At 41.0% G+C, this 20185-nt stretch overlaps 1 long non-coding RNA gene across 1 annotated transcript in view; it reads right to left on the bottom strand.

Annotated features, from left to right (window-relative positions):
• The window catches only part of LOC123521558, a 134537-nt gene that overhangs the window by 16372 nt on the left and 97980 nt on the right, over positions 1-20185 (bottom strand). Inside the window, exon 2 of the long non-coding RNA XR_006679981.1 lies at positions 9180-9331. This is a non-coding gene — a long non-coding RNA (uncharacterized LOC123521558). The remainder of the gene's footprint in view (positions 1-9179; positions 9332-20185) is intronic.

The raw sequence follows: 20185 nt of genomic DNA, 5'->3' as shown, positions 1-20185 counted from the left end.
CTTTCTTTCCAGAACTGCTCACTGAGAGAAGAGAGTAAGAACGAAGAGGGCTGTGAGCCAAGGAGAAATGCTCTTTGGAAGTGGTTTTCTCTCCCAAGTAGTTTCTGCCTGTAAGAGGAAACCAGAATGCCACCTTGTTAAAAACTGGGTGAAAAGAAAATAGGATTTGCACGTGTACACCAAATGACTCCTATAGTTCATGTTGTTTTAATTTCTGCTTAAATTTATCTGTAGGGAGTCAGTCATAATAAATGACTTAAGCTCTGGACACTTGCTCTTTTTATTTTCTCTGGCCCTTCAAATAGCACTTTGCACAATTATCCATTGATTGTGTGTAGTCCTTAGCGATGCCATGGGGAGGAAAGTCACTGGGGAAAGGTTTCCCAGGGTGGTGCCTTAGGAAGATGGAGCACAGTCAAAGGTGATGTGACTGGCTAAGACCAGGGACCCTGGGTTTCACTTCTAACTAGTTTTGATATTGGGGGTAACTGGGGTTCCTGATCCAGTAAATGAGGATAAGGATACTATCACCTCCTGGAATATTTGACGATTAATCTACTGCTATGGAGCCAATCCTAACCCTTAGCAACCCTGTGTGGGGTTTCTCAGACTATATCTTTAAGGGAGAAGAGAGTTTCCCCTTCCTCCTGCATGGCTGGTGGGTTCAAACATCTGACCTTGTGGTTAACAGCCCAACACTTAACTCACAGTGCCATTTAGCCCAGCACACGACAGGCTGTGTTCAGTTGGGGAAGGAAATACAGAAGGGTACCAGGGATAAAGGGGGGAGCAGGTATCTTGCAGAGTCCATTGGAAAGTGGATTGGTGCCGATGCCGTGAGATTAACATTTAACACCCTATGATCTGATCTCCCTTATGATCCATTGAAAATTGTTCTAGTTTTTTAATAATTTGTGCTTTCTTTTCAATAGAGGGTTTTATCTGTTTGACTTTCTTATTTATTAGCTTTTTTAAAAAAAATGCTTTCCCGTATATTAAATCCATAGAGACAGTAACTGGATTAATAGTTCCTTGGGGTCTGGCAGGAGAGATTGTTGGGGAATAGGGAGCTAATAATGATGAGTACAGAAGGAAGAAACTGTTCTTAAACTGACTGTGGTGGTGACTGTACAACTCTTCTTAATGTGATTGAATTATTGAATTGTATGGTATGTGAACAATATGCCAATAAAACTGTTTACAAAAAAGTGGAAGCAGAGAGAAAAAAAAGGCACTATTAATGTAGGAGATTTAAAAGAGGACAAAAAATAAAATTTGATAAAAATTGAGTATCAGATGTCAGTTTTCTTTTGTATTATAAAAGAAACAAAAAATAAATCAATAGGGGAAACATAATAGGGAGAATCATTAAGCCAGAAAGGGAAAATATGGTTTTTCAGGGTATGACTAGAATTTACTATCATGAAATTAACATGTTCATTATATGCTATTTGATAATATGATCATAAGCTGATCAAAATTTCCTGATTAGCATTACTGCATCCATTTAAACGAGAGGAAGAAAAATAAACTTTTTAGTACTTCTGTCCAGGTGTCCTTTTACCAATTTAGAGGTTTGAGTGATATTTCCCTGTACACGTGCCATCTTGGCCAACTGATCTGTGGAAACCAGCATCTTCTTGCCCTTTCTACACAAAATCTTGGCACAGCACGGACTAAATCATCCTCAAATAATATTGTCAGTGACCACACTGTGTCTGTGTGAACCTCTACAGGGTAAATTTGACAAACCAGGCCATATCCTATCTGTGCAAATAATTTCCAAACCTATTTACGTTCATGAATATTAGTTGGGCCCACAAGCAAATGACTCCACCCATACTCATTACAAGAAAATGGGTGTCAGTCTTTGGTGTCAGATTACTCCCACCACATGCCAGAAAACCAACAGGATCTGATCTGGCTGGGCTTTTCCTTTCATCTTCTGCCCGAGCCTGCGGGAACCATGGCCGGGTGCCACATTGAAACGTGTTCATTAGCCTGCCTGCCTGGCTCCAGTTCCCTGAATTGGTGCCTGCGTCTTGCTGTTGTGAGTATTCTTAAAGCAACCACAGTGCACAGTGAAACCAGGCCCAGCCCGAGGGGTTCTAGTTGCTAGGGCAGAGAGGGAAGCCTGTCCATGTCTTGATTCCCTGCCTTGTTACTCCTCACGGAGTCAGGGGCTAAAGGCCAGGAGAGCCATCATTTCCTTGCAGGTCGCCACCAGTGTTGGGGATTGAATTGGCAGACGACTCAATTTGGGGAATGTCTTCACTCCTGCTGTGACTATGTACCCCCATTTTCTGCCAGACACATTTGCGCAAGGCTATCCAAATTGCATTTGAGGAAAGATTCTTTCATAGGGACCTTTCATTCTTGGGGGTCCTCAAACTTTTTAAACAGGGGGCCAGTTCACTGTCCTTCAGACCCATTGGAGGGCCGGACTACAGTTTTTAAAAAAATCGATGAACAAATTCCTATGCACACTGCACAGGCCTGGATAAATGTCCTCAGCGAGTCGCATGAGGCCCGCGGGCCGTAGTTTGAGAATGCCTGCAAGTTTACACAGTTCTTTTGAAGTAGGGATAAATTGGAAACAAGATAGGGAAGGAGGTAAGTAAACTAGAAACAGGAACGATATCAGAGAATATATAGCCAAATAACCAGTGCTCAAATATAATTTTAAACACCTAGATCTTAAACGTTAAAGGGCATCATCTTTTTAAAATTTTTTACCCTGTCTTCTTGTTCTTCAAAATGTAGTTCTTTCCTACAGAAGCCAAAAAAAAAAAAAAAAAATCTGGATTGTTTCAAGAGATGAGGATGGTGGTGGGAACCTCCAGCCACACGTTTTGGGGTAGAGTGTGGGGTGTAGGGTGAAAAGAAGAGAAGACACAAGATTCCAGAGCCAGAAGCTGTGGTCTACTGGTCTGGCTCATGTCACATGCATTGTGTCATTTGCAGTCACTGTGCCATTCGCATGGAAATGTGGTTCCTCAGATTTTTAAGTAACCTTCGATAGGATTATATGTTTAGCTAGGATGTACTCAGACTCTTCTCAGAGTTAAAAAAATAACAAAAACAGGACAACCAGATGTGACGCAAATGTAGCAACAGACGCTTCTGCTGTTCAGTGTCACTGAGTCAGTGTTAACTCATGGGACCCTATGCAGAACAGAACAAAACGCTACCGGGCCCTACACCCTCCTCAAAATCACGGTCATGTATAAGCCCATTGTTGTAGCCACTGTGTCAACCCTTCTTATAGCAGCTGCAGGGAAACTTATTTTTAGAATGGCCCATGTATTTCAGCAAATTTAATTTACAAAAATCCACCTGAGTTGTCCAAATATATGGTGACCAAAGTGGGGTCACTTCAGTGGTGAGAGCCCTGGGTAGTTGGTAAGATATATCACCAAGTGAGATATATTGATTCATTTGAACATTACTGTGAGTACATTTATTATTGTGTGGATAGGAAGTCAGACAATGACTGACTTCCAAAGGCTAGCTTCAACCTACCAACGTGCTTTGATCAGCACATACAGTGACTTTAAACATTTTTTGAGAAGTACTTAAAAATGGAGAGATTCCCACAAAATCCATGTTTCTGGCTTCTCCTAAAAAATTGAATAAATCTGTCAATCTTAAGGCTACAGTACCAGATGGAAAATTCTGCAAGCAACTTTACAAAGAACATACCCTTTTGGCAGACCACAGCTCCCAGTATTTCCTAATAACATTATACAACATCAAGCCCAAAGCACTCGTGTGTTACCTGCATGACAAGAGCAACATCAAGTTGTAAGATCTTTCATGCAAATGCCTCATAGAGAGACGATTCATTTCTTTCTAAAAAATTTTTGCTGTTGTTTGAAACGAGCTTCTGTGTCACAACATTTAAGTCCGTTTCAGTTTTACATTTCCTCCCCTTGTCACCACGGAGACTAGTGTTTAGGTCTGACGGGTGAGGCCCCTGGAGGGGTTTTAAGGCTGTGACCCTTCCTTCTTTTTAAAAAAGATTCATATTGAATATTTCTCCCATTATTTATGGAGTATAATGCATACAAAGGAAAAAATACTCTCTGTAGTTACACAGCCCGTCTCATCAAAATGGTGACAGTATTAACCCCCTGTGGATGTGGTTCTTTTTCCTTCTTTTCTTTTCACATCCACCCTCCCTCTTTACCTCCATCTGCCTTCTCTCCCTCTCCCCCCGGCCCTGCCCGCATCATCAAAGTCTTCAGAGTCCGTTCCTTTGGTGTGAAAATGATTTTTAGTTCTTCTTTTATAATAATGATAACATCACATATTTATCTTTGCAACTGACTGACTTGGCTGAGCATAATGTCCTCCAATGTTGTCCATGTCAGGAGATACTCAAGAGACTTGTCCTTTTCTTAAAGGGGTGCGTAATCCTCCATTGTGTGTTTGCATTGTGGTTTGTTCATCCATTCTTCTACAGACGGACTTCTTGACTGTTTCTATCCTTTTGCTATTACAGAAATTGCTGCAATGAACATGGATGTGCATGTGTCCCTTTGTATTGTGTTCTGTTCTTTATCTCTTTAGGGTATATACCAAGTAGAGAGATTGCAGAATCATAAGGTATTTGTATTTGCATACGGTTAAGGAATCGCCACCCCATCCTCCATAGTGGTTGTACAGTTGGGGACAGTTCATTTCTCTGTGAATAAAGTTTCTCTTTTTCAGATGTGTGGATTATCTTCTGTATTTCTTAGCCAGGTTTAGTAGCCAGCCAAGGGGTGTGTATATACCCCTTTTCCATGGGGGGAGAGAGAGAAAGAGAGAGAGAGAGAGAGAGAGAGAGTGTGAGCGAGAACTTATTTAAAAGTGCACTGAGACAAGAACTCAAAGATCAGCTTGTGTTGTGGCCCTGGCTCTGTCAGTAAACCAGTTGCATGATCTGATTAATTTATGATCTGATTAATTTTCTATGCTCCTTCCAGGCCTAACAGACTCATCTGTAAGCTGCTGAATGATTCTGAGCTTCCCTCTTCATGGAATAGTCAATGATTTTGTTATTTTCCTATTAAGAGAACGACTTCTTTGGGGACTCTTTGGATCCAGTTCAATTGGTTCCACTATTAAAATTCATGGGAACATAGAAGTGAAATGAAAACAAAATTAGAACTCAGTGCTTTCACTTTGTAGATAAGAAAAACAGATGCTCTTAAGGTCATGTAAACAAATATTTTAAAATGTGGTAAATGAAAACAGAGATATGCTGAAAGTGCTCTGTTAATCCAGGAGGAAGCAGACATTATCTATTTATTAAAAGGAGCTTCTCTCTCCAGTCTGCTGGTTTACCCCTGGGGAAAATTCCATGTGCCACATTGCTGGAATGAGATTAAAATGTCTTCACCCAAACTATTGGCCTAGTTATCCAATCTGAAATATACTAGACTGAGTTTGAAATTAATGCTTCTCTGACTTTCATTATACTCAGGCTAGGGTCTACGGCCTTCTTCCTTACTCTTACTGAGTTCCTTTGAGCCCTGGTGGCATAGTGGGTTATGCTAACCACAAGGACAGTAGTTCAAATCCACCAGCTGCTCCTCAGGGTAAAGACTGGCTTTCTACTCCCATAAACAGTTACAGTCTCAGAAACCCATGGGGACAATTCTATTGTGTCCCATAGGGTCACTATGAGTTGGAATCAACTCGAGGGCAGTGAGTTTGGTTTTGTTCAGGTTTGGTTGTTGAGTGCCTTGGAGCTCATTCTGACGCATCGTGACCTCATAGGACAAGGCTTTCTAGGCTGTTATAGGTATGGCCAGACAGGTCTTCCTCACCTGTGGAACAGCTGGTGGGTCTGTTCTTCCGACTTTTCAGTTAGCAGCCAACTTCTTAACCATTGTGAATCAAAGCTTCCTAGGTAGTAGCAAATCTTTAAGAACAGCACCATCCATACTTATCTTTCCCATCCCGATTCTAGCACTGGGGTACTTTGAAGAAACAAGGTCTTCAGGAAATATTTGCTAAATCCCCAAACAGAAACTTTTAGATCTAGGGATCTTTCTTCCTGCTTCCCATGTGAATAAAGAGCATGATTTTACCTCCAGGGATTCTATTTTAATTGAGGATTAACGCTTTCCAGGGGAGTCTAAGAACCATCGTCCTTGACCACATTAATGAGAGTAGAGACAGAAATGATCCAATGAGATTTAGGATTATTTTGCAAGCAGGGTCAACAGAACTTGTTGGTTGATTGCTTGTGTGGTGATGAGGATAAAGCAGGGCTTCAAACCAGTTCATTCTGGTTCTACCCTCTTCTGCGACTGTGCATTTCCACCCTCTACATACAGAAATAGAATCTACATTTTAACAGGGATTTATTAAGAAACACTTAGGGACCTTGTGAGAACATAGATTCTGCTTCTGTATATTTGGAGTAGGAAATTATTGGCAGGGATTTCCAACCGGAATAAACTAGTTCAAAACCGTGTGGTAAAGGTAAGAAAAAGGAGGGCTCTGGTTGACTCCTAGGTCTCTTCTCCCACAAACACCGAAAGCCCTGGAAACCCTGTAGACTCCCTAGGAGTCAGAATTGGCTTGATGGCAGTAGGTTTGCTTTGCTGATTTCCAGATAATCAGACCATTGCTGGCAGGTCTAAGAACTGAGGGCAGTAGATTGAGGATGGTATTCATCACAGCTACAATCATAACCTGTTTAACATCTATTTGCTTACAAGGATATCCAGTTAATGCAACTATTATTCAAAATTATGCACCAACCACGAAAGCTAGTGATGAAGAAATTGAAGGATGTTGCCAATTTCAAAAATCTGAAACTGATCAAACATGCAATCAAGATGCATTGATAATTATTGACAACAGGAATGTGAAAACGTGAAACAAAACAAAGAAATAATCATTAGAAAATATGGCCACCGTGATAGAAACAAAGCAGTAGATTGCACAGCAGAATTTTGTAAAACCAACGATTTCTTCATTGTAAATACTACATTTTTTAAACAACATATCCAGTTACGATTCAGATAGGCTTAGCCAGATGGTACACATAGGAATCAAAGTGCCTACATCTATAGGAAGAGATGATGGAGAAACTCAATATCATCAGCCAAATCAAGACCAGATGCTGAATGTGGAACAGACCACTTTCTCATTCGCAAGTTCAGGTTTAAACAAAAAAGTTAGAACATGCCTGTGAGAACCAATATACGACCATGAGGATATCCCACATGGATTTAGAGAACATCTCAAGAACATATTTGATGAATTGAACAAAAGTGACTGAAGACTTGAGTATGAAAGGTGATGAAGGCCCAGAGTCTCAAGGGTCCCCTAGTCTCCATTTGACCAGGACATCTGGCCATTTTTATGATTTCGAGTTCGCCACATTTTTTTCCTACTCTATCCAGGATTGACGTTGTCAAGGATTTCATCTTGCTTGGATCCACAATTGATGCTCATGGGAGCAGCACTCAAGAAATCCAAATGACACTGCATTAGGTAAGTCTACTGCACAAGACCACTTTAAAGTGTTGACAAGCCAGGAAGTTACTTTGAGGCTAAGATGCACCTGACCCACGCCACTGTATTTTTAATTGCATCAGATGCGTGTGAAAGTCAGACATTGAATAAGGAAGCTGAAGAAGAATTGATAGGTTGAAGTTATGGTGTTGGCAAAGGATATTGAAAATACTGTGGACTACAAGAAGAACAAACAAGTCTGTCTTGCAAAACTACAGCCTGAATGCTACTAGGAAGGGAGGTTGGTGAGACTTTATCTAACTACTTTAGATTTGTCATTAGGAGAGACCAATCCCTGGAAATAGACATCAAGCTTGGTAAAGTGCAGGGACAGAAAAAAGAGGAAGATTTGTAATGAGATGGATTTACACAGTGACTACAAAGGTGGGCTCAAGTGTAAGTTTTGAGGCCAGCCCAGGACTGGGCGGAGTTTTCTTCTGTGGGTTATACCGTCACTATGCACGGACACTGACTGGATGGCACTCAACAGCCACACCGCTGCCCACAACTCGAGTTGCACTTACACACACTGTGGGGGGAGGGGTTGCATTGTCTCCTAGTCTCAGAACCCTTCCCAGTGCGGATGCTGACAAGCAGAAGAGAAGGGAAGCAGCCACCTGAATCAGGTTAACATGGACGTATTTACAATCAGCAGCGATTGGTTAGTGGGAAAACAGCAGAACATTGGCATTGTACTTACTCTGGGTACACCTGGGAATCACCTAAAAGCTTAAAAAATATTGATATCGGGGTCCCCCCGATTCTCATTTTAATTTTTCTGCACATTGATATTTTCTTAATGTTCCTAAGTGATGCTGACGCAAAGTTAAAGAACCGCTTTATTAATTTTATGACCCTCAACAGTAAAGTCAGCAAGTAGGTTGTTCGCTCTCTCGCTCTCTCTCTGATTTCCAGAATAACCAGAGAATGGCTTCAGTTTATGAGAGCATTCACAAAAATTACTGCATATGCTAACACTTTTGCAAACAATGTCCTCTTTGTGGGCAAAAGTTCACATATAAACTTCAAGGTAATCAGTGCCAGATGCTGCGGGTTTGGGCTCGCCATAGAAACGAACTGACAGCTTCTACATGTACTGTCATAGCGCATGCCCAGAGGAAAAAAGATCTATTCTCATTTTAATTGATTTGCGTGTTAGGAATATGTAATACAAAAAAGAAATTTCATCTGGGGCACTGATTTTAAAATGGTGGAAGGGCTGAAAAGGAACATGGCTGGGCAGGCAATGAAGAGATAGGGCAAATGGAAGATTCTACCACCGGTATAACTAGAGGGATGAAAGGAAGAAAGGTTGGGGAGGGGGGGTAGAGTGGTGTTGGGTTTTTTTTTTTCAGAACTCAGAACCTAGGCTGCCCTTGCAAAGATGGGACCTGGAAGGGAACAACCCCCAAACAAGAGTTTGGAGGACGCGATGCAAGGGTGGCTGAACATACTTTCCAAAACCAAAAAGAGGGAAAAGCTGGCTTCTCCTTTCCACTTGCCTGCCAATCTTTCACTTATCCTTCCCATTCGCTGAACCTAACAGAAAGCCAGCCCCCTGCAGAGTCCCCAGCAGTTAAATGCTTAAAGCTTAGGTGGCTAATCAGAAGGTTGGTGGTTTCAGACAACCTAGAGAAACTTCCGAAAGGCTGGTGACCTACCTCTGAAAAGCCAGCCATCAAAAACCTTGTGAAGCACAGTTCCATGTTGACACGCATGGAGTCATCATGAGTCAGGACTGACTCCACAGTGAATGGTTCTATTAGCACTTCACAACATAGGACCGAGCTGAGCTGGAAGTTGGAGGATCAATCTGAAAGCAAACAAGCAAATAACTGGGAGAGCATGCTGACTCAGATTCACCCTAGATTGTGGCCATAGAAACATTCCGTACAAGTTGATAAGTGTAAGGGGAATATAATACAAAGATTGGAAAAATCCAAGTGTTTCTCCTTTTATTCCACTCACATATGAACAATTATTTTAGGAATGTCTTTTGATCATTGTTCTGACATTGTCAGTTTCTCAACCGAGGAGCTCACACTTACAGGATATATTTGATTAAAAACATGTGAAAAATCTCTCTGACATGGGTGAAAAGAAGGGCATGAATAGTTTATATAAAAGTCTCAGTGAAGGTTTGACTGTGTAGAGTTTCACTGATTCTGAAAAATTAGTGGTCGTAGTATGTCATAAAAGCACCAATCGTGCATGTTTAAGTTAAATGGTATGCATCTTTTCCACAGAACAATTTGTAGGAGATATGATTTAGAAGAATATTTTTCCTACTCAAAAACTACTGTGGTGATGTTTGGGGGGTACAAAATAGATGCCAAATATCAAATATAATTTAAATTATTGTTAAATTTAATAATTTAAAATTTCTTAAGTTTTAAACAGGACAAAGCCAAGACAAAGACACATCATCTAGATGAGAGAATGTACCAGCACAAAGTCATAATGATGTCCGGATATTTACAGTCACACAGTTACTTAAATAAGGCATGAACACAAAGGAAAACTGTCATAAATTTATGGCTGATGGCAGATCAATACATTACTGCAACAGGTGAAACCACCGAAGAGAGAACGGGATCATGATTGGGACGTGTACATTATTTGGAAAGAAGAATTATCAAGATTGGTCCAGGACCTTCTGACCAAGGCATTCAGGGCATGACTCATGACTATGTGACCCCCACTACAGTGAGCTTCATCAAGAACCCACCCTGACAAGTCCCTCAGTGAAACTTCTCTTCTCAGGGCTGGCTGGACAGTGGTCATCTTTAGAAAGAGTACACTTTCTATTACCCTCTGCTAAAGGGCAAGGTTATTCACATCTCTGATCAATGGAGGTTTAATCCACAGGGGGCTTGGGGGCATATACTGTCATCCATAGCCTTCTGCAAATGGGGTGCTTAGAAATTAAGTTCTAACACAACTTCTTGGAATAGAAAAATATTGAGTGCTGTTTTCGTTATGCAAACTCATCACTGTAGGAACCCAATGGGCTTCAACCCTAGGATCAACTTTGTACCTGTTGGTGGCCCAACTCTGTTGTTGTTGCTAGGTGCCAGTGCGTTGGATCTGAGTCACAGCGACGCTCTGGACAACAGAACCACACACTGCCTGATCCTGTGCCAGCCTCGTAATTGTGTCTAGGTGTGAGCCCACTGTTGCAGTCAATCCACCTTGTCGAGGGCCTTCCTCTCAGGTTTGCTGCCCCTCCACTTTACCAGACACGATGGATGTCCTTTTCCAGGAACTGGTCTCTCTCGACATCATGTCCAAAGTATGTAAAACGAAGTCCCACCCTCCTTTCCTCTAAGGAGCACTCTGGCCATACTTCTTCCAAGACACATTTACTTGTTCTTTTGTCAATCCATGTTACTTCCAATTCTCCAGCACTACAATTCAAATGCATTAATTTTTCTTCAGTCTTCCTTATTCAATCTCCAATTTTCACAAGTATATGAGGCAATTTAAACTACCATGGCTTGGGGCAAGCATACCTTAGTCCATTAAAAAAATCATTTTATTGTGGGATCTTACAACATTCAATTGTTTCAAGCATATTTGTACATATGTTTCCATCATCATTTTCTAAACATTTACTTTCTATTTGAGCCCTTGGTATCAGCTCCTCTTTTCCCCCTCCCCCCTCCCACCCTTGTGAGCCTTGATAACTTATAAATTATTATTGTTTCCATGTCTTACACCAACTGCTGCTTCCCTTCACCCACGTTTCTGTTGTTCATCTCCCTGTAGGGTGGTGGTATTATGGATGGATTATTATGATCTGTTTCCCCTTCCTCTGCTCCTCCCTCCACCTTCTCCCTACCCTCCTGGTACTGCTACTCCAGTTCTGTTCCTGAGGTGTTTATCTGACCTGGGTTCTGTTTGTCTCAAGCTCTTTTCTATACCAGTGCACATGCTGTGGTCTAGCCTGCAGTGAAAGGCAGGACTGAGGTCATGATAGTTGGGGGTGTGGAAGCCTCAAAGAACCAGAGGAATATTGTGTGTTTCACTGGTGCCATACTGTGCATGGTTGATTCATCCCTTTCTTATGACCCTTCTGTAAGCGGATGTCCTATTTTCTAAAGATGGGTTTTGGGTCTCTGCTCCACCCTCCCCCCTCATTCTCAAGAATATGGTTTTTTTTTGTTTGTTTGTTTTGGGTCTTCTGGTGCCTGTTACCTGATTCTGTCACCACCTCATGATCACAAAGGCTGGTGTGCTTCTTCCATGTGGGCTTGTTGTTTCTCTGGTAGGTGGCTGCTTGTTTAACTTCAAGCCTTTAAGACCCCAGATGCTATATCTTTTGATAATCAGGCACCATCAGCTTTCTTCACCACATTTGCTTATCCTTAAAGTAACTTCCTTGCTTTTCAATACTCTAAAGAGGTCTTGTGCAGCAGATGTACCCAATGCAACTCGCCTTTTGATCTCTAGATTACTGATACCAGAGTCATGGATTGTGGATCCAAGCAAAATAAAATCTGTGACAAAGTCAGCCGTTTTCCCATCTATCATGATATCACCTATTGGTCCAGTTATGAGGATTTCGGTCTTTTTTACTTTGAGTTTTAATCTATAGTGAAAGCTGCACTCCTTGATCTTCATTAGCAAGTGCTTCAAGTCCTCCTCACGCTAAGCAAGGTTGTGCCATCTGCATATCATCGGTTGTTAACTAACCTTTCTCCAATCCTGATGCTACATTCTTCATCATATAATCCAGCTTCTCTTATTATTTGCTCAGCATACAGATGGAATATGTATGGGGAGAGGATACAACTGACACCTTTTGTGAATTTACACCATGCAATATTCCTGCTATGTTTATACAACTGCCTTTTGATCCATGTGCAAGTTCTACATGAGCACAACGAAGTGTTCTGGAATTCCCATTCTTCTTAAGACCATGATTATACATAGTTTGTTATCATTCACACAGTAGAAAGCCTTGGCATAGTCAATGATAAAAAAGTAAACCTCATTCTTATATTCTCTGATTTATTTTTTGGTGGCGACACCTGCATTTATTGTGGGCGAGGGGATATTCTCTGATTTAAGCCAACATCCACTTAACATCAGCAATGATATCTCTTGTTCCACATCCTCTTCTGAATCCAGCCTGAACCTCTGGCAGCTCCCTATCGATGCACTACTCCAACCATTGGATGATCTTCAGCAAAATTTTACTTACATGTGCTATCATTGATATTGTTCTATAATTTGGGCCTTCTGTTGGGTCACCTTTCTTTGGAATGGGTACAGATATGGATCTCTTTCAAGTCAGTTGGCCAAGAAGCTGTCGTTCAGATTCCTGGGCACAGACAAGTACGTGCTGTCAGTGTTTTATCTGCTTGTTGACAACGTGTCAGTCGGTGTGCCGTCACGTGCTGGAGCCTTGTTTTTGGCTAACGCTTTCACTGCAGCTTGAACTTCTTCCTCGAGTATCACTGGCCCTTGCTCACAAGCTACCTCCGAAAATGGTGGAATGCGGACTAGTTCTTGTTGATACCGTGACTCTGTGTTTTCTCTCCATCTTCTTTTGATGATTCCGGCTTTGTTCAATATGTTGTCCATAGAATGTTTCAAGATGGAGGCTTGACATTGTCCCTGGTTTTGTTTTCAGTGGGATATGCTGGGTGGGTTCTTCCTTTGTGGTTTGTGAACTCTGAGTCTTTCACATTTCATTATAATATTTGGATTTGTCTCCTCAAGATGCTCTTTGAGATTTTCTATTTAGTTCTTTTACTTCATAATTTCTTCCATTTGTCTTAGCTCCTAAAGAGAAAATTGCAGTCTCTGCTGATATCTACTTTGATCTATTCTTTCTTGCCTCTCCTTTTAATGGCCTTTTGTTTTCCTCATGAAGGATGGTCTTGCTGTCCTCTCATAGCCCGTCAGGTCTCTGTCATTAGTGTCCAGGGCATCAAATGTGTTCTTGAAGTTCAGATGGGATAGACACATGGTTGCATTTTGGGTCTCGTGGACTGGTTTTAATTGTCTTCAGCTTCAACCTCAACTTACAAGGGAGCCATTGGTGGTATTTTCTATAGTCGGTCCCTGGTGTGGTTTTAGCTGCTGATATTGAGCTTCTCCATCATGTCTTCCCACAGATAATGTCAACTTGGTTTCTGTACATGCCATCTGTACAGGCCATGTATATAGTTGCAGTTTGTGTTATTGAAAAAAGTATTTGCTATACTGCTCAGAAGGACTTGTGTATTGCATAAAAACATCCTTGGTGAAACCAAGATGGGCTATTTGACTGAAACACTTCGTGAATACCTTAATGAATTTGGGCTGAGTCACAGAGATGAGTCCTAAGGTAGTACCAACCTGAGTCAGGTGGAACAAGATTGTTTCCCTAGTCTTTATTGAAGTGTGGAAAGGGTTAGAAACATGGGAGAATTCAGGACGTCTGTTAATTTAGTCTTCATTTACTATTTTCAAATCTCCTTTGATTGTAATAACTGTTATGCTGTTATTAAAATATGTTATAGTAGCTTCGTTTTCTCACATTTTCTCCTGGGTGTTGGAACACTCATTTTCATGAAAGCAAAGGTAAGGCTTTCAGCCATTTAAAATGGATGTTATAGGTTTTGGCCAAGTGCTTCTTGAAAACTCATTCTCATCTTTCCTTGCTCCTGCACTCTGAGGAGTGACAAGGACAGTGCCAGCGTGTTTGGTGTTTAAAATTTTACTGCTTTGTTTACTATCTGATATATGATACTGATCCCTTGCTCACGGCCAGTGGAAACAAGCAATCCCCAGTGAGGATTGTCGGTAACTCAACGGAATCAACCTTCCTGCAAGTACAGCCTTCTCTTCATCTAGACACATACGTGTTTATAGAAAACTCATAGCCACATAGACATTTAAAAATGGTTAACCGGATGAAAGTTTGTTGCGCAAACTGGTTTTCCATTTCCAACAATGCAGACACATTTGTTTTGTGATATTGATTACAATCCTCAAAAAACAAAAGCACTCTTCCCACTTCATCTCCTGTGTTTAATATTTCCATATCTCCTTCTCTTCTATTCCTGCCTGCCTTCTGAGTTTGTGAGGCTTGTTCCACAGTTTTCTCTCACTCTATCTAGAACCTGGTAATCCCTCTCAGAGTGGTTGGTAGTAACCAAACACCATCTTTGAGAAACCTTCCAAATATTCAAGAACCTTTTTTCCATGAAATTTCTGAAGCCTCCTTGTAGCTCCTCTGACCTCAGGGTTATGGGCGGTCAGGGTCACACGGTCCATTAGTCTTCTGGATTAGATGCTTCCTTGGGGCCCTGCTTTCCTTCACTCTTTGCTCTGGATAAGGAAAGACCCATTGTTGCACTTTAGATGGTTGCTGCCAAGCTATTAAGACCCCAGTAGCTGTCAATCAAAGTAGGACATAGAACATATTATCTGTGGACTAGGTTATGCCAACACTCCTTGAAAAGCTCTCAGACTATGGTCTCATTCCTCCAGGTCCACCAACTCCTTCCCTCGATAAGTTTGCTTGTGACTAAGACGTTTTTATAACTTTGCTCTCCTATAGTCATAGATATACTTGCAGCACAAAGAAATACAAATACAGAAATATCCTCTTGCAAACCATTTCATAACCATTAAAAAACCCTTTGTTCTTTTTCACTCCACCCATGTTTCCAACTAGCAATTTCCTCCTTCAGTGCCAAAATGCCTGTGCATGTGTTTCATTCTGTAAATGTGACACTGAAATAAAGGGTGTGGTTTATTGTCCTTAACAATCATGTTTGGCCCCAGTACAATTCTTTGAGATAACTCTCTTGCAAGCAGACTGTATTGGACAGTTCAAGACAGTCAGCAACAGAGTGACGTATTAAGTACAGGAGAATTTTCTTCACTGAATTTTTTCTAACCAAGAAAATACTCAGATCAATCTATAGTTCAATCATTTACCATTGAATGGTAAAGCCAAGACCCATGGGTAGCTTTTAATATATGCTGCACTAAAGAATGTAAGGAAGCTATTGGTCATCAGTTGTTGTTGTTCTTGTTGTTAGGTGTAACGGGATTGGATCAGACCCACAGAGATTCTATACACAACAGGGCTAAACATTGCAAGGTCCTGCACCATTCTCACAATTGTTCCTAAGCCTGAGCCCATTGATGAAGACACTGTGTCAATCCATCTCATTGAGCACCTTTCTCTTTTCTGCCATCCCTCAGCTTTACCAAACAAAATTTCCTTCTCCAGGGACTGGTCTCTCCTGACAATATGCCCAAAGTATGTAAAATGGAAGTCTTGCCATCCTTGCCTCCAAGAAGTACTCTGACCTGACTTCTCCCAATAGGGACCTCTTTATCCTTTTAGCTGTCCATAGTACTTCCAGTATTTTAAAAATGGCCTGTGTGGCATGATTCATGATATCCACTTCGGTTTACCCTATCTCAAGTCCAGCAAAGCAAAATTTGGCAGCAATTAGCTGCTCCTCAGACCACTGGGGGTCATTATTGGTGTCAAAGGAGGTAAAATAAATAAATAAGAAATAGGAAGAGAATGATGTAAAGTAAAATTATGCAAACTAAAATAAACTACACAATGTATATATTCCAGAAAGAAGTAGACTTCAGAATCTGAAAGGACAAAATTTAAACAGGAAGCAAGACCAGAATTTCAAGGGTGATCAACTACTGATGTCAATTTAATATAAACTGGTGTCTATAAGATATAATGGAAAAGAAGGATCTGGTTCCTTGCATAGTTGAGATTAGAAAATCATAATACATTTTGCACACATATCAAAAGTCTTGGTTGCCACAGAACTGTACATTGGTTGACATGAAGATTGAATTTGGTGTTGACGTAACCACCAAAGAAATGATTCTTGCTGATGTTATTGATAATGATTCATGGAGACTCTGGCCATCCGGAGATCGAAGCCAACAGAAGGACAGACAGTCATATTGTTACCTCAAAAGAGTAACTCCTGAAGGGCTGAAAATGGTCAAGAAAAATTTTGAGTGGGTTACAGAAAGAGAAGAATGATTAAAAAAATTATATATATATGAAAGAGTAGAGCTGCTTCTGAAATCACAAAGTCAGTGCAGGTTTGTAGTATTGATGGGCTCGACCTATGATCTCGGTCACTGAGGAAAAAATCAAGGAGGCTTGTGGAAATTTTGGCATCCCATGTGAACTTCGAGTAACATCTGTCCATAAAGGCCCAGATGAAACTCAGAGGACTAAAGCTGAGCATGAAGGGAATGGCATTCCTACTGTCTTTGTGATGGTAGGGGGCAGGAGCCATGATTTGGGACTAGTGCTGTCTGGTAACACTGCATATCCAGTGATCAGCTGTCCTCCCCTCACACCGCACTGGAGAGCTCGGGACATGGTTAAATAGATTACCATTCTTTCAGAACCACGGACAGCTATAAACTCCCTTGCACTAATCTGAAAAAAATGGATAGTAAAATGAAAAATCTAACGGCTCTTGAGTATATCACTATGTTTAATGCTTTAAAATTTAAGACACCCTGATTCACCCATGCCGTTGTTTTTTTTCACTGACAGGGAGATTGGATCTGCTTTTACAGAGAGTTTTCCTAGACACATAGAGAGGAGTCTATAGTTAGTAGGCTGACCAAGAATACCACCCTAGAGCCCACATGGCTGATGAAACTTGTCCGAAGGGCCCTTACATGTTTCTGTCTGTCTCAAGGAGGCTATTTGTTAATAAATTTTCGTGGGAGTTGACTCAATAACAGTACATGTGGAGACTTAGTGATGTAACTTACTGCCATGTGTATGCCAACTTTCCATGAGTCATAAGGAAAACTAAAGAAAGGAAGCTAGGAGAGGAGTTGAACACATGAAAATTGGGCAAGTCAGCTTGAAGAGGTAGTTAGAGACCAGTGTCTGTCTGATGTAGAATGTCTTGGAGCCAGTCCAAGCGAAGAAGAGACATGTAATATGAACTTACAAATACGCAAACAAAGGCTATTTTACCTATCATGAAACAGATGGCTATTTCATGGTTGGGATAAAAATTGTTTTAAGCAGTGCTCAGTAGATCCATCTATAGCTTTCTAGTAAAGAACTTACCATTCTCCAAGATAACCTGCAAGCACCAGGGCCTGCTTTAGATTCTTGGGATATTCTATTCAGTTTTTAAATCCTGGTTTTCCATTCTCTACCCTCAATTACCCCAAACAATTGCCCTTTCCCACTGCCTTTTCTCCCCTCGGTCATTATATTCCTGTGCAGCTTGTAAAGGGGAATGTCCTGCTTCGTGTGAAAATGTAGCTGGCAGCTCTTTGGAAAGCAGAAAAATCTAATTGGCTAATTTGGCAACAGCTTAGTCTCGAGTCTAGCAGGAAGGGTGGGTTTTTGGATGGAAAGAGAATTAAATGCTCAAATTCCCAAGCTGTCAGTTAGCAGATGCTTGTTCAAATAGGAGAACAAAGAACATTCTGGAACAAAGTTGAGAGCTCTGGGTGTGTTGTCTGTTGGAAGCAAAACGGTTTTGGCCCAGAAGCAAATGCTCAACCCCATGTGTGTTGCAACTTTCTGTACCAGCCTCCTTACCTCTCTACCAGCCATGCCTTTGGCCTGCTGAGACAATCTGACTCTGAAGGAGACACTTCTGGCTATAAAACCCAACTTTTCGTTCTTGCTATGTACCCGACACTGTCATCACTGAGCTGGTTACACTAGGCAGCATCAGGGTCTTTTGCCTTTACAATGGCAAAGAACAACACGGGAGAGAAGTTGCTGTCAGATTCTGTAGAGTTGATTCTGACTCATAGTGTGCCTGTGTACAATAAAAGGAAACAACACTCCAGTCCTGCACCATCTCACACGGCTTGTCTTTCAGCCCTTTGTTGTAGCCATTGTGTCAGTCCATCTGTTTGAGGTTCTTCCACACTTTCACCAATCCTTTACATTACCAAGCATAATATAGCTGGGAAGAATCTCTAGATATTATTAGTGACTTCCTGCTTTCAGTGAATCTGTGCAATGTTTACTTTTTCCATTTATAAAATCTATTATATTTTCAAATCCTATCTACACTCTGACCACATCTTACTCCCTCCATTTGTCATTCTTCTAGTCTAAATCACCATCAAATGCCACTTCTATTAATAACCTCTGGAAGCAACCTCTGCTCCAATTCTGCCTCTTCTCAACCCCTCATCCAGGCCAATCCTCTCATATCATATCACACGTCTGCTAAAAGTGCCACAACGACTTCTTAGTACACTCGAGATAAAACCTCATGTCCTTTCACAGTCATTTATTGATGCCCTTTATAACTTGGTCTGTCATTCACTCTCTGACTTCCACTACCCTTTTTCTCTAGTTCAGGCACATTGGCCTCATTTGATGCTTGCACCACCTAGTCTTAAACCTGAAGGCACCTTTGACTTGAATTGCTTTGTCTCATTCTGCTTGCTTCTCTATTTATTTTTCTTCTTTTCACTCTCCATTATATATTTTACAAATTTCCACTGTTTATTACGGAGTCCTGTTGGTGCAGTAGCTACACATTGAGCCGGTAACCACAAGGTGAGCAGTATGGAACCACCAGTCTCTCCATGGGAGAAAGATGAGGCTTTCTACTCCCATAAAAATGTAGTTTTGGAAACCCACAGAGGTAGTTCTACTCTGACCTACAGGGTCACTGTGAGTCAAACTTGACTCAATGGCAGTGAGTTTTTTATACTGTTTGTTGTCTTTCCACTAGAATGCAATCCAATTCCCCTATCTGTCCTGTGGATTTTCTTTTCTCCTATATTAGCACTTTCCATCTTTGAGGCATTCAGCTTGATATCTTTGTATCAGAACTATCATTTGGGACGCCTCCTTTTCCCCACATCCAACTTCAGTAGAGCAGATAAATATAAAACCTACAAAATTCTTTTATACTACTCAGGGAAATGGGAAAATACTAGGGCACCAAAAAGTTTGTGGAGGAGCTAACAACAATGATTAAGAGGAAAAACAATGATTAAGGGAAGAAAATATTCTTCTTATTATTGAGATTTAATACATAATCATATCATTCCATATTTTAACCATGTCAAGTAAAATCTTACAATTGCTACCACAATAAGTTTCCAAACATTCTCATTCTACATGGACTCTTTGACATCGTCTCCCTCTTGCCCCACCTCCAAAGAAGATATTCCAAAATTGATGTGATGATGATTGCACAGATCTTAGTGTGATTGAATTATTACATTCTATGAAAAAATGGAATGAAAAGATACCAGAAACATTTTAAGGCCTTGTTGAAGCCCCTTCATATTCTAAGATGAAGCTAGACTACCTTTCAGTAAGCAGGTTTTTATTAGGTGAAGCCATAGAGGATAATGAATTCAGAGTCATTGTTTATGCAGAAAAAGGATGGGAAAGACATTTAGGCAGAACCAGGTTCCCTCCAGATCCCTGCTGGCAAACAGAACAGCTCCTCCCGATTCTGGTCAAATTCTCAACAATGGAGGAAGATGGTTAACTCTGAGAACAGGCTTATAGTTCTGTATTTCTCCATTCTTATCTTCTAGACTTGGATCTGATGAAAGCTTGGGGATTAAATGGACTCTTATTGGGTCAGTTATACAATCATCCATCCTTTTGCCTTCAGCTTTGGGTCCCACAACCTGCCTTTGAAGCTTTTTCTGG

The sequence above is a fragment of the Echinops telfairi genome, unplaced genomic scaffold, assembly GCF_000313985.2.
Source record: "Echinops telfairi isolate 266 unplaced genomic scaffold, ASM31398v2 ScPeMD7_23;HRSCAF=83, whole genome shotgun sequence".
Taxonomy (NCBI): Eukaryota; Metazoa; Chordata; class Mammalia; order Afrosoricida; family Tenrecidae; genus Echinops; species Echinops telfairi.
This window is presented reverse-complemented; position numbering and strand designations above follow the sequence as displayed.